This window comes from Oryx dammah, unplaced genomic scaffold, assembly GCF_014754425.2.
Source record: "Oryx dammah isolate SB20612 unplaced genomic scaffold, SCBI_Odam_1.1 HiC_scaffold_9, whole genome shotgun sequence".
In the NCBI taxonomy this organism is placed as follows: Eukaryota; Metazoa; Chordata; class Mammalia; order Artiodactyla; family Bovidae; genus Oryx; species Oryx dammah.
The window spans coordinates 10,835,930-10,848,898 of record NW_024070193.1 but is presented as its reverse complement, the minus strand read 5'-3'; the positions used below and the strand labels follow the sequence as shown (position 1 = coordinate 10,848,898).

General features: G+C 38.6%; 1 protein-coding gene across 1 annotated transcript in view; it reads right to left on the bottom strand.

Moving 5' to 3' along the window:
- Nucleotides 1–4,505, bottom strand: part of DOCK3 (dedicator of cytokinesis 3) — a 262,648-nt gene extending 258,143 nt beyond the window's left edge. Inside the window, exon 1 of the mRNA XM_040247080.1 lies at nt 4,425–4,505. The gene's annotated coding sequence lies outside the window, so the exon portion shown is untranslated. The remainder of the gene's footprint in view (nt 1–4,424) is intronic.
- Nucleotides 4,506–12,969: the final 8,464 nt, after the last annotated feature.

Here is a 12,969-nt window from a genome sequence, read left to right as displayed (position 1 = left end):
AGCCTTCAGATTTTCTCCACTGAGTAATAATGTTAGCTGTGGGTTTTAAAATATGTGTGGCCTTTATTATGTTGAGGTAGGTTCCCTCTATGCCTACTTTGCTGACAGTGAAAAGTGAAAGTGACAGTCGCTCAGTTGTGTCTGACTCTTAGTAACCCCATGGACTATACAGTCCACGGTATTCTCCAGGCCATAATACTGGAGTGGGTAGCCTTTCCCTTCTCCAGGGGAGCTTCCCAATCCAAGGATCGAACCCACGTCTCCCACATTGCAGGCGGATTCTTTACCAGCTGAACTACAAGGGAAGCCCAAGAATACTGGAGTGGGTAGCCTATCCCTTCTCCAGCAGATCTTCCTGACCCAGAGCAGGCAGATTCTTTACCAACTGAGCTATCAGGGACAGTTCTTGTCAATAAATAGGTGCTGAACTTGTCTAATGCATTTTCTGCATCTCTTGAGATGATGTGATTTTTATTTTTAAATTTGATAATGTGATATATCTAATTAACTGATTTGTAGATATTGTACCATCCTTGCATCCCTAGGATAAATCCCACTTGATCATGGTGTATGATCCTTTCAACATATTTAGTCTGGTTTGATATCTGGTTTGATAATATTCTGTTGCAGATTTTACATTTACATTCATCAATGATATTAGCCTGTAACTTTGTGTGTGTGTTATCAGGTTGCTATCTGGTTTTGTTATCAGGACGATGGTGGCCTCGTAGCATGAGTTTGAAAGTGTTCCTTCCTCACTAACTTTCTGAACAGTTTGAAAAGGAAAAGTATTAACCATTCTTTAAATGTCTGGTCATGTATGGATGTGAGAGTTGGACTGTGAAGAAAGCTGAGTGCCAAAGAATTGATGCTTTTGAACTGTGGTGTTGGAGAAGACTCCTCAGAGTCTCCTGGACTGTAAGGAGATCCAACCAGTCCATTCTAAAGGAGATCAGCCCTGGGTGTTCTTTGGAAGGAATGATGCTAAAGCTGAAACTCTAGTACTCTGGCCACCTCATGCGAAGAGCTGACTCACTGGAAAAGACTCTGATGCTGGGAGGGATTGGGGGCAGGAGGAGAAGGGGACGACAGAGGATGAGATGGCTGGATGGCATCACCAACTCAATGGACGTGAGTTTGAGTGAACTCCGGGAGTTGGTGATGGACAGGGAGGCCTGGCGTGCTGTAATTCATGGGGTTGCAAAGAGTCGGACACAACTGAGCGACTGAACTGAACTGAACTGACTGAAATGTTTGGTAGAATTCACCTATGAAGCCATCTGATCCTGGACTTCTGTTTGTTAGAAGTTTTATTACTGATTTAATTTTATTACTGGTAATCAGTCTATTCATATATTCTATTTCTTTCTGATTCAGTCTTGCAACTTTGCACATTTCCAGGAATTTATCCATTTCTTCTATGCAATCCATTTTATTAGCATATAATTCTTCATAGTAATCACTTATAATATTTGTATTTCTGTGGTGTCCCTTTTTATCCCTGATTTTATTTATTTGGGCCCTCTCTCCTTTTTTCTTGATGAATCTAGCTAAAAGTTTATCAATTTCATATATATTTTCAAGACTTCCCTGGTGGCCCAGTGGTACGTAATCTGCCTGCTAATGCAGAAGATGCAGGTTCGATCCCTAAGTCAGGAAGATCCCCTAGAGAAGGAAATGGCAACCTGCTTCAGTACTCTTGCCTGGGAAACCCCATGAACAGAGGAGCCTGAGAGGCTACAGTAAATGACTTCACGAGAAAGTCAGACACGAATTAGAGACTAAACAACAATATCATATATTATCAAAGCACCAACTCTTAATTTCATTGATGTTTTATGTTTTTAGGTCTCTATTTCTGTTATTTCCACTCTCATCTTTTATTTCCTTTTTTCTCCTAACTTTCGGTTTTACTTGTTCTTCTTCTAGTTTCTTTAATGTGCATTTTGATTATTTGAGATTTTTCTTATATCATCAAGTGGGCCTGTATCACTATGAACTTCCCTCTTAGAACTGTTTTATCTTCATCCCTCTTTGACTTTTCAATGATCCATTGATTGTTTAGTCTCCATATGTTTGTGGGCTTTTTTTTTTTCCAGTTTTCTTCTTGTAGTTAATTTCTAATTTCATACCAGTGAAATCCAAAAAGATGTCTGACATATGTTGGAAAGGGTGTGAAGAAAAGGGAATCCTCCTACACTGTTAATAGGAATGTAAACTGGTACAGCCACTATGGAAAACAGTATGGAGCTTTCTCAAAAAACTAAAAATAGAGTTGCCAAATGATCTAGCAATCCCAGTCTTGGGCATGTATCTGCAGAAAACCATAATTGGAAAAGCTACATCCACCCCTGTGTTTACAGCAGCGCTATTTACAAAAACCAAGATAAGGAAACAACCTAAATGCCCACTGACAGAAGAATGGATAAAGAAGATGTGGTACACACATACAATGGACTGTTACTGAGCCATAGAAAAGAACGAAATAATGCCATTTGCTGCTACATGGATGGACCTAAAGTTTATCACACTAAGAGAAGTCAGAAAGAGAAAGACAAACACCATATGAACATAAGTCCTTTATCAAATATCTCTTTCACTTTGTGACTTGCCTTTTACCTCTCCTTAGTGGCATCTTTTTTCTTTAAATTTCATTTATTGTTTTTCGGCTGTGCTCGGTCTTCACTGCTGCACAGGCTTTCTCTAGCTGCAACAAATGGAGGATACTCTCCAGCTGTGATGCACGGCCTTCTCACTGCGGTGCCTTCTCTTGCTGCAGAGCACAGGCTCCAGGGAGCACAGGCTTCAGCAACAGTGGCACATGGGCTCAGCAGTTGTGGTTCCCAGGCTCTAGAGTACAGGCTTAATTGTTGTGGTGGACAGATTAGTGGCTCTGCGGCACGTGGGATATTCCTGACCAGGGCTCGAACCCATGTCCCCTGCCCTGTCAAGTAGATTCTTTACCACTGAGCCACCAGGGAAGCCCTCCTTAATGATATCTTTTGAACAACAGATTTTCATTTTAATGAAGTACAACTTATCAATAAAGGATCTCTGTCTACCCCTAGGCTAGAAGGGATATTCTCCTACGGTTCCTTCAAGGTGCACAGTTGCTCTAAATTGCACATTTCCATTGACCATCCATCTGGAATTCAGTTTGTAGTATATGCTGTGAAGTCAGGTTTGAGATTCACTGGTTTAGATACTGATCCAATACCATTTATTGACTAGGTCCATTCTTCAGTCCAATCAGCCCAGCGTCACCTATTATAAAGGACATCATTTCCCCACTGCACTGCAATACTACCTTTTTCATATCACTGGAAGATAAATGATGGTCTATTTCTGGACCCTCTATTCTGTTTCATTATTGTCTTTGCCTCCAAACCACAATGTCTTATTTTATAATAGTCTCATTTTTAGCTCTCAGTGAGAAAGCTTTCACTATTTCACAACTGAATATAATGTGTGCTGTAGGCTTTTAGATATCCTTTATTAGATTAAGAATATTCCCTTATACTCTTATTTTGCTAAGAGTTTTTTTTTTTATCATGAAGTCGTTTTGATTTAAACTACTATTTTAAGAAAATTATTAAAATGAGTCCTGCACTAGAGCTCCCTTTCCAGAAAAGTACACTACCAAACTTACACAGTTCCAGGGTCATAGTAAGTTGCACTTACTTCCATACCCATCTGAATGGTAAATTGTATCAGAGCTCCACTTCCATCTGTACTATCTCCATGCTCACTTAGCAACATTTCCACTCTGTTAAATAATTTGAGGTGGTTTCTAGTCATGCTGAACTGCTATCAACATATCGATTTTGACATCAATTTTGTTTCTGTCAATCCTCTGATTTGGTGTGATATCTCCATAACTGTATTTTTCCCATATATTTTGTTGGCTACAGTGCATAATCTTTTAGAATGTGGTATTTTTCAATAATGCATAAATATAATAGCAAAAATACACAAAAAATGTCACAGGAGAAGACAGCCAAGTCAAACTTCATTTGAGCATATATACTGCCTTGTTTTAATTATGACTGATCGTGTCCAGCCAATCAGACAGAAACATACAAATGAACTGATTATAATTCAATTCTATTCAAATACAGATAAGCAGGAGTAAAATATTATCTATTTGATTGTAGGAAATTAAAAATAATTACTTGACATAGTATACAAAAAACATGTTCTGACAGCCAACAATAGTTATTTCATTGTTGCTATTAGATTAGAGCCAAAATTACTCATCAGTTATGCTGAACAGAGATCAGGAATGATTTTATAGCAGTGTATCATAATATGATTAATCATGGCTTCAAAAAGATTGCTTATAACCAGTACTACAAAATAAACATATATAATATTGCCAAAAATGATCACTATTTGTGTCTTATAATTTATAGGTCCATACTTACCCTCACACTTTTCAAGAATCTGGACTGTTTCTCCTATTTCTAAGACCAACCCTTGGGGAACAGATCCTCGAAAGCTGCATATCACTAGAAAACCAAAGATAAACATGTCAATTAGGATTTTTAAATACTGATATAGGGTCTGTGTCACTGAAATTAGGCACTAAATTTTCTTAAATATATGCTCTCTCTTTTAATTCATTTTTCAAATATGTAAGCCCCTGTAAGTCCTTGCAGGCATCTACATAACTAACAATAAGACAGCATTCCTAAAGTCAAAAGTGTGCAGTATCTGAGCCATATCTTACAGTAAAATTAAAATAAATCGAATTAGCACTTAAGAATTTAACATCATCACATCATCCACTCCTTAACAAATTCTTTATCAAGATCCTTGCTATTATTTCAATCCCCAGAGCATTCAGCACTCCTGTCTTCTTAACCTTTGCCATTAATTGACAAGAACATTAAAATTATGAACAAGCTTCCATCGTTGGAAACTAGGTGTTTTGTGCGTATTCAGAGAACTTATGTAAACTTCCCATTTTAATAACTATCTCCATTCAAGATAGTTGACTTCATTCAAAGTAGTTTGACTTTCAAATGATTTTTCAAATTAATGTATAAATAGAAAAGAAAACAATTATATTTGCTAGAAAAGGAAAGGTTTGAAAAAAAGTAGAGCTTTCTCTCTCTAATCATGGGACTATTTTCAGGCCTATATAGTCTATTTGCAGGAATAGCACAAAGAATAAACCTGTTAGTTATAGATGGTTTCACTCTATTCTTCTCTATATCTGTCAGGTACATCAGATGTCACTGGTCACTGTGAGCTTCAAGAATTTGAAAAAGAATAGATACACATTCATATATAACTAAATTACTTTGCTGTACATCTGAAACTAGCACAACATTTTTAATCAACTATACCCCAATATAAAATTTAAAAAAATTTTTTTAAAGAAAGATAAAATAATTTCTGCCTACAAAGAATTTATCATTTCATTGGTGGTGGTGGGATAAGGAGTGTGAGATGAGAAGAAAAAAATGCACCATCCATATGGTGCTACAAGACCTGTTTGCCCCGAGATCCACTCTCTGTCCTCCTCCCCCGCACTTTATGCCCCAGGGGAGCCTGTTCTCACAGGCAGCATCAACAGCCTCCTCCCTGCCCCATGGCTCGTTGGGTAAAGTGGGTGGAGAACACTGCGAGATGCTGGAGGATTGGTGAGATGGGGACATTTATTCCTGCAGGGCTCTGGGGTGCGGCTGCACCCCTCCAATGAAGGATGTGGACTTCCCAGGTGGCGCAGAGGTAAAGGACCTGCCTGCCAATGCAAGAGGTGCAGGAGACTCAGGTCCAATCCCTGGGTCTGGAGGACCCCCTGGAGGAGGACACGGCAACCCACTCCAGTATTCCTGCATGGAGAATGCCCTGGACAGAGGAGCCTGGCGGGTCACAGTCCATAGGGTCGCGAAGAGTTGGACATGACTGAAGCTGCTGAGCACACACACAGTTGTATAGCCAAGTTAGTGGCATAACCAGAGAGGAACTTATTCAGAGGAACTTTTCCAAATAATGTGTCAAGAGAAAGCAATTTGACTATATATCCCTAATGGAACATATTCTAAGGATTTAGAAAAAACTTCAAAAAAATCTTAGTCTGCCTTCACTAATCATACTGTGGATATAGTGATTAGTAGTGCTACTCTATGACTGCTGTGTCAGTACTGGAGATAATCAAGTAAGTAATTATTTAGGAATTTGCTTTTAAGGTACAGAAAATGCAAATGTAAGATTTATGAAGTAAAGACAATGTAGTAATGCACAGTTCCCGATGAGGCCTACAAACAATGACAAATCTCTAGCACTAAAATTGTCATTTCTAAATATACTATTTCCCACTAAAAGGAACCAGGGCCCCTTGGGAAAAAGCCAAGTTCAGGACAGAAAATGCTTAATGTAAGCGTGGAAGACATTATCATACTAAAAATCAAGGAAGTTATGATTAATAGCTAAACTACTATGGTCAGGTCAAAAGAACTTTCAGCACCAGGAGAGTTCCACTACTCACTAAAAGGACAGTATGTCAATATATTTACATTCATAACTTAATAAGACTGATGACTCCCCAAAAAGCTTATTGGTCACTTTTCAAAGGTTGCTAGGGAATCCATTTACTACTATGAAAATTCACAAAACAGGGGAAAAAACAGAACAGGAAAAAAAAAAAAAAAGAAAACATGCTTTTCTAACACAAACTAGACCTCAGTATACCCACATAGTTGATGGGAAGTTTCTCTATAAAAATACTCTAGACAACAAACAAAGAAGTGATGGCAAAGGTAGAATATCTCCATTTGGTGCCTCCCAATAAATGAACAGGTATAGGAAATGATCACTGGTGGCTCTAACATCATGAAAAGAGGAGACAAGAAATTACATGACTACTAAACAAAGTGCCACCTGAAGAAATAATAAAATAAAACTCAAACCTGAATATGGTGACACTTACAGAAATGTCAACTTAAAGGAAATACTGGGAATAAGGAGCATATTAAATGAATTCACAGAAATATGATTAGCAAGATTCAGATCATGAGACAAAAAAATGCAGTTTCTTTAACAAAACACTGCAAGGAAAAAAAAAATGGAGAACTCAATAAAACAGCCTTCAGCTGTATCAACTCCATATACAGTAGTACCAAAAATAACAAGACACTTAGGAATAAACTTAACCAAAGAGGTACTGAAAACTACAAAACACTGCTAAGAGAAATTAAAGATCTAATTAAGTATAAAGATACCCCATGTTCATGGATTGGTAGAATGGATATTAAGATGACACTACTACCCAAGGTAGTCCACAGATTCAATGGAATCTCTATCAAAATCCCCAAGAAATAGAAGAACACATCCTAAAATTCATATGGAATTTCTAGAGAACCAAATATCCAAAACAATCTTAACAAAGAACAAAGTTAGACAACTCTCACTTTCAAGCTTCAAAACTTACTACAAAAGTACAGTAATCAAAATAGTGTATGGGAATGGAATAAGGATTATATTAATCAGTGGAAAACATATTAAGTTCCCTATATATGAACATGCAAATTGCGAACCTTCAAAGATGCAAATGTGCATTTGCATGTCCACCTATGTACGTTAGTTCACATCTGGCGTACATTGTCACGCGTGTGCAGACTCTACAAGTGGTTATGCTTCTGTGTAGTTTACTGTATAGTATTATTTAGAATGGGGCTTCCCAAGTGGCTCGGTGGCAAAGAATCCACCAGCCAATGCAGGAGACACAGGGAACACGGGTTCGATTCCTGGGTCAGAGAAATCTGGAGGAGGAAATGGCAGCCTGGAGGAGGTAATGGCAGCCCACTCCAGTATTCCTGCCTGGAGAATACCATGGACAAAGGAGCCTGGCAGACTGTAGTCCATGGGGTTGCAAAGGAGTCGGACATGACTTAGTGACTAAACAGTAACACCATAATTAATATATGTTAAGTACTTAGAATAGTACCTGGTACAAAGTACTATGTAAGTGTTTGAAAGTATTATTCTGCTATTTATTTTTTAAAGAATATACATACATATATATACTGTATACATATATTGTCACCCTGCTTATTTAACTTATATCAGAGTATATCAAGTGAAATGCCAGGCTGAATGAAGCACAAGCTGGAATCAAGATTGCCAGGAGAAATATCAATAACCTCAATGCCGATGACACCACCCTTATGGCAGAAAGTGAAGAGGAACTAAAAAGCCTCTTAATGAAAGTGAAAGAGGAGGGAGAAAAAGTTGGCTTTTTCACTCAACATTCAGAAAACTAAGATTATCGCATCTGGTCCCATCACTTCATGGCAAATAGATGGGGAAAGAGTGACAGACTTTATTTTGGGGGATTCCAAAATCACTGCAGATGGTGACTACAGTCATGAAATTAAAAGATGCTTACTCCTTGGAAGGAAAGCTATGACCAACCTAGACAGACAGATATTAAAAAGCAGAGACATTACTTTACCAACAAAGGTCCATCTAGTCAAAGCTATGGTTTTTCCAGTAGTCATGTATGGATGTGAAAGTTGGACTATAAAGAAACCTGAGCACCGAAGAATTGATGCTTTTAAACTGTGGTGTTGGAGAAGACTCTTGAGAGTCCCTTGGACTGCAAGGAGATCCAACCAGTCCATTTGAAAGGAGATCAGTCTTGAACATTCACTGAAAGGACTGATGCTGAAGCTGAAACTCCAATACTTTGGCCACCTGATGCAAAGAACCAACTCATTGGAAAAGACGCTGATGCTGGGAAAGATTGAAGGAGGGAGGAGAAGGGGACAACAGAGGATGAGACGGTTAGATGGCATCACCGAAGCAATGGACATGAGTTTGAGTGGGCTCCGGGAGTTGGTGATGGACAGGGAGGCCTGGCATGCTGAAGTCCATGGGGTGGCAAAGAGTCAGACACAACTGAGCAACTGAACTGAACTGAACTGAATATACACAGAAAGAGTGTGTAATATTAAAACATTTATGGCAGTCACTTGGGCTGGGTGAGGAGCGAAGTGGGGATACACTTGGGGGGAAATGAGTTAAGAGGCTTTAAGAGCACTACTTTCTATAGCTTTTTTAAAAGCTATATGAATTTTTAAGAATTATGTACACTGTATTTGCCGATACCATGTGTAAGCACACTGCATCTATGTAAAGGCATTCTACAATGTCTTTAAAAGTGGCACTCTTTTCAGTATAATTCTAGTAATACAAAAATATCATAGGATCAACACTAAAATTTATTTTCTTCTACTTAAAATAAAAGAAACCATCATTGCTAAATCTTTTAGTACAAACACTAGCCATCAGAAGAGAATTCTGAGTCTTCCCTTTTATTTTTAATTTTTTAACAACACACGAAAATTTATTCTACAAACAAAATTCTTTGAGCAGGAAATTTAAAGAGACTATTCCATTTTATCTCATAAAAATTATCAGCAAGTAATTTTTAAAGTTTAACATACACAGCCTATAAAGTAGCTGCCATGTAAAGCAAATTAAGCAGTGAGTCTCTACTTTTAAATGAAAACCAGCTACTTACAAATTAAGAACTATTGGGTGATCTTTTTGTATTCTATCTAGCTAAGAGCACTTCAAATCAGAGACCATCTTTTTAAAATGTGCTTCAAAGATACTACAGGCAAAGGGAAAATTTTAAGGGGGTGAACATGCTTTAATATAAGACATAAGCTAGATATCTCAACTGAGTCCCAAACAAGATTCAGTCATGAGGTGGGGAAGAGAACTGGTAATGTCTGGTGAGACAGGAAAAGAATAAAGATTTTAAAAGGTGGCTTGCAGAGTAATAAATGGGGAAGCTAAGAGTAGAGGGATGAAGGAAAGATGGAAGAGGACAGCAAAGGGTCAGTCTCCCATCCTCGTCAAAGAGGCAGTGAATTATTAGGGAGAGATACACACGGAGAAGGCAATGGCACTCCACTCCAGTACTCTTGCCTGGAAAATCCTATGGATGGAGGAGCCTGGAAGGCTGCAGTTCATGGGGTCGTTAAGAGTCGGACATGAATGAGCGAATTCACTTTCACTTTTCACTTTCATGCACTGGAGAAGGAAATGGCAACCCACTCCAGTGTTCTTGCCCGGAGAATCCCAGGAATGGGGGAGCCTGGTGGGCTGCCATCTCTGGGGTCGCACAGAGTCGGACATGACTGAAGCGACTTGGCAGCAGCATAAACAGAGGGGGCCTTCCCCAGTGTCTCAGTGGTAAAGAATCCACCTACAATGCAGGAGACATGACTTCAATTCCTGGGTAGGGAAGATTCCCCCAAAGGACGGCATGGCAACCCACTCCAGTATTCTGGCCTGGGGAACCCCATGGACAGAGGAGCCTGGCGGGTTACAGTCCATTGGGTCCCAAAGAGTCGGACACGACTGAGCTGCTGAGCATGCACACATGCACAGACAGAGGAGTGAAAGCGTCCTCTCCAAGAATCTGAGACCAGGGGCACAAGCAGTGCACACACTGCAGCTCCAGCACTGATTCAGAGCACAGATGTCAAAACCTCAGTTACAAGGGCAGTTTGAGAATTCTCAGTAATTTAAAAAAAAATACATATATATATATATATATATGATTAGAAGAAAAAAACACTAACATGTAGCACCATACTTCAGTTTTAGAACCTGTTTCTGTCATTTTCCTAACTAAAATAAAGAATTTAAAAGAAAATGCAACCCAAGGTATTAGTTCCATTTACTTTATGAGCTAATAAAAATGTAAAGATCATTTCCTCAATCAATAATCTATTTCCAACTTACAATCTCCAAATACCACAGAGAAAAATACTCTCATATGTATCAAACTTAGTAAGTCATTTATAAAGCAATAATGCCTACTGCAACACAATATTTTCTTATTGAAACTATACATAAACTGTAATCTAGAGTTAGTAAAGATTAGTACAGTGTATTTATTTTATTTTACTGAAGAGGAAAATAGAAGGTAGTTAAGTGATTTGTTCATAATCCTTATAGATTTTCCATGTGAGGAACAGTAGTGCCTAGTTCCTGTGAAAATAAATTCTATTATTCTTTTATCTTTCTCCTGAATCTAAAATCGCTCTTATGCTCCTCCATTTCCATTCCCAAAATTGCTTTTTCCCTTGATTAAAATGCTTCATTGGCTCCCTACTGCCCACAGAATAAAAGCCATATTCCTCGTTACGTCCAGGGCCCTTGACGCTCTCGGCCAAACCTGCCCTCAGTCTCCTCCCGACGGCAGAAGACATGGCCTAGTCGCTGTTCTGCAAAACAAGTCTTCAGCACATAACCCTGCACGAGCCTCCCTTTCCCACATCACTGTGTCCTACTGCCTGGATCCTCTCTCCAGCTTCCTCTCCACTGACAAAAACCCTATCCATACATCAAGACTGTTTTTGCACTCTTGGAAATGGATCCTCCAGGCCCTGAAATCCTCGGGCACATTCTACTTCTATCACATGACTGACCTTAATTGTAGCTTCATCTATGTGTGCATCAAGCAGCCCTCTCACTGTACTGTTCTGTAGGCCCAGCACTCCTAACTCTCATGTTTTACAGAAACTGTCCCACTCTATATGATTTCAGTGGGGCTATCAGTCAGACCCTCTCCACCGCCTCCAAGTAGGCATGTAAAGCAGACTGGGCCACGCCATTCACTCCCTGAACCTTCCCGACAGGAACTAACTCTTTCCTATTCCATCATGAACTGTAAAGATGTAACCCCAGAGCTGCCAGGAGCTATGGTCCTCAAAGTGAAAACAGTAAATTTTTTGAAGTTAATGACTGCAAAAAATAATTCAACACAGGCATATACCAAAATGTAAAATGGAAACACAGATATCCTGATTTGTTGAGGCCCTGATCCCAGTCTTCTGAGGTCAGATCCATTCACGCTTTTTTTAGTTATATGAACCAGTAAATTCTCCTTTCTGCTTCAGTTTGAGATGGATTTCTAATAATTATAATTGAAAGAATCCCCATGGAAAACAGTATGGAGGTTTCTCAGAAAACTAAAAATAGAATTACCGTATGATCCAGCAATCTCACTTCTGGGCATAGATCCAGACAAAACCATAATGTAAAAAGATACATGCGTCCCAGCAGCACTATTCACAACAGCCAAGACATGGGGACAATCTCAGTGTCCATCGAGCAACAAATGGATAAAGAAGACATGGTACATATATACAATGGAATATTGCTCAGCCATAAAAACAGTAAAATGATGCCATTCGCAGCTACATGGATGCACCTAGAAATTACTGTACTAACAAAGAAAGTCCAAAAGAGAAAGACAAATACCATGTGATATCACTTATATGTGGAATCTAAAATATGACACAAATGAGCCTATCTATGAAACAGAAACAGAATTATGGACGTAGAGAACAAACTGGTGGTTGCCAAGGGGGATAGAGTTAGGGAAGGGATGAAGTGGGAGGCTAGAGTTACCAGATGTAAACTTTTATACGAAGGATGGATAAACAGCAAGGTTCTGCTGCACAGCACAGAGAACTGTATTCAATATCTTATGATAAACCATAATGGAAAGAAATATTTTTTAAAAAGAAAATATATATATAATTGAATCACTCTGCTGTATAGCAGCAATTAACACAACATTGTAAATCAACTATAGTTCAATTTTTTAAAAAAGATTCCTCAAGAACTGGAGTATGTTTGTTTACTCCATTAAATTTTCCACAGTGCAGGTATTCAATAAATATTTCTAGACTAATTCCTATCTTCCAGTGGTTTTACATAAGATTCAATGATATAGTTTTTTTTAAAGCCTTTTTAAGGAACCGGCGTCTGAATTCAAGACTCAAACAGCCAAACTGTATGACTCTGAGTAAGTTACCATGTGCCTCTGCCCTTGGTGATGCCATCTGAAAAGTAAGAACACTGTTACATTGTGGTCCCTTCTAGATCTAAAGTTCCATAAATATATAATTCTTAGCTAAAAATTCTTGTCTACTT